Raw genomic sequence first — 2500 nt, forward strand, 5'->3', positions numbered from 1 at the left:
ACCCGTGCGTCCTGAAGCAAGCCTGTAACACGTGGTTGGCGGTCTCTACGGCCTGGCAGCCCGCGCGGCATCTGGTGTCCGCCTCCCGCCCGCGACTGCGCCGTGCCTTCGTGGGGAAGGCGTTGATGCGGGCGCGGAGAGCGTCGATGAAGTTACGCCCAGATAGCAGGCGACTGGTGTCAGCGACCCACTGGTGTTGCCCCTTGACGGCGGCGGAAGATGACAGCGCCGCACCGTCAAAGGCAACGTGCAGGCGCGCGGCCCACATCTCTCCAACCTGCGTCGACGATTTGAGGAGGTGGCCCTCCCACATAAGATGCCGCTCCAGCGCCTCAATCTCACGCTGCACCTCGTCCCGGCCTGCACCGTCGGCGGCTGGCCCAATCCTCTTCAGCGCCAGTTACTCCCGCCGTTTACCCGCGCTTGCTTGAATTTCTTCACGTTGACATTCAGAGCACTGGGCAGAAATCACATTGCGTCAACACCCGCTAGGGCCATCGCAATGCTTTGTTTTAATTAGACAGTCGGATTCCCCCAGTCCGTGCCAGTTCTGAGTTGATCGTTGAATGGCGGCCGAAGAGAATCCGCGCACCCGCGCGCCCCCGGAGGAGCACGCTAAGGCGGACGCGGCCTCGCAGCAAGGAAGATCCGTGGGAGGCCAAGGCACGGGACCGAGCTCGGATCCTGCACGCAGGTTGAAGCACCGGGGCGCGAACGCCGCGCAGGCGCGCGCATCCTGCACCGCCGGCCAGCACGAGGCCAACCAACGGCGAGAGCAGACCACGCCCGCGCTAAACGCCCGCACTTACCGGCACCCCTACGGCACTCACCTCGCCCAGGCCCGGCACGTTAGCGCTGACCCACTTCCCGACCAAGCCCGACACGCCCCGATCCTCAGAGCCAATCCTTATCCCGAAGTTACGGATCCAATTTGCCGACTTCCCTTACCTACATTATTCTATCGACTAGAGGCTCTTCACCTTGGAGACCTGCTGCGGATATGGGTACGAACCGGCGCGACACCTCCACGTGGCCCTCTCCCGGATTTTCAAGGTCCGAGGGGAAGATCGGGACACCGCCGCAACTGCGGTGCTCTTCGCGTTCCAAACCCTATCTCCCTGCTAGAGGATTCCAGGGAACTCGAACGCTCATGCAGAAAAGAAAACTCTTCCCCGATCTCCCGACGGCGTCTCCGGGTCCTTTTGGGTTACCCCGACGAGCATCTCTAAAAGAGGGGCCCGACTTGTATCGGTTCCGCTGCCGGGTTCCGGAATAGGAACCGGATTCCCTTTCGCCCAACGGGGGCCAGCACAAAGTGCATCATGCTATGACGGCCCCCATCAACATCGGATTTCTCCTAGGGCTTAGGATCGACTGACTCGTGTGCAACGGCTGTTCACACGAAACCCTTCTCCGCGTCAGCCCTCCAGGGCCTCGCTGGAGTATTTGCTACTACCACCAAGATCTGCACCGACGGCGGCTCCAGGCAGGCTCACGCCCAGACCCTTCTGCGCCCACCGCCGCGACCCTCCTACTCGTCAGGGCTTCGCGGCCGGCCGCAAGGACCGGCCATGACTGCCAGACTGACGGCCGAGTATAGGCACGACGCTTCAGCGCCATCCATTTTCAGGGCTAGTTGCTTCGGCAGGTGAGTTGTTACACACTCCTTAGCGGATTCCGACTTCCATGGCCACCGTCCTGCTGTCTTAAGCAACCAACGCCTTTCATGGTTTCCCATGAGCGTCGATTCGGGCGCCTTAACTCGGCGTTTGGTTCATCCCACAGCGCCAGTTCTGCTTACCAAAAGTGGCCCACTTGGCACTCCGATCCGAGTCGTTTGCTCGCGGCTTCAGCATATCAAGCAAGCCGGAGATCTCACCCATTTAAAGTTTGAGAATAGGTTGAGGTCGTTTCGGCCCCAAGGCCTCTAATCATTCGCTTTACCGGATGAGACTCGTACGAGCACCAGCTATCCTGAGGGAAACTTCGGAGGGAACCAGCTACTAGATGGTTCGATTAGTCTTTCGCCCCTATACCCAGCTCCGACGATCGATTTGCACGTCAGAATCGCTACGGACCTCCATCAGGGTTTCCCCTGACTTCGTCCTGGCCAGGCATAGTTCACCATCTTTCGGGTCCCAACGTGTACGCTCTAGGTGCGCCTCACCTCGCAATGAGGACGAGACGCCCCGGGAGTGCGGAGGCCGCCGCCCCGTGAAGGGCGGGGAAGCCCCATCCTCCCTCGGCCCGCGCAAGGCGAGACCTTCACTTTCATTACGCCTTTAGGTTTCGTACAGCCCAATGACTCGCGCACATGTTAGACTCCTTGGTCCGTGTTTCAAGACGGGTCGTGAAATTGTCCAAAGCTGAAGCGCCGCTGACGGGAGCGATTATTCCGCCCGAGAGCATCCCGAGCCAACAGCGGCGCGGGTCCGGGGCCGGGCCAGGTAGGTCCGTCATCCGGGAAGAACCGCGCGCGCTTGCCGGGAGCCCGAGCGCC

The 2500-nt window shown here is 61.2% G+C and overlaps 1 pseudogene; it reads right to left on the bottom strand.

Annotated features, from left to right (window-relative positions):
• Positions 1–2500, bottom strand: part of LOC124591033 — a 5353-nt pseudogene that overhangs the window by 2085 nt on the left and 768 nt on the right.

The sequence above is a fragment of the Schistocerca americana genome, unplaced genomic scaffold (assembly GCF_021461395.2).
Source record: "Schistocerca americana isolate TAMUIC-IGC-003095 unplaced genomic scaffold, iqSchAmer2.1 HiC_scaffold_795, whole genome shotgun sequence".
Lineage (NCBI taxonomy): Eukaryota > Metazoa > Arthropoda > Insecta > Orthoptera > Acrididae > Schistocerca > Schistocerca americana.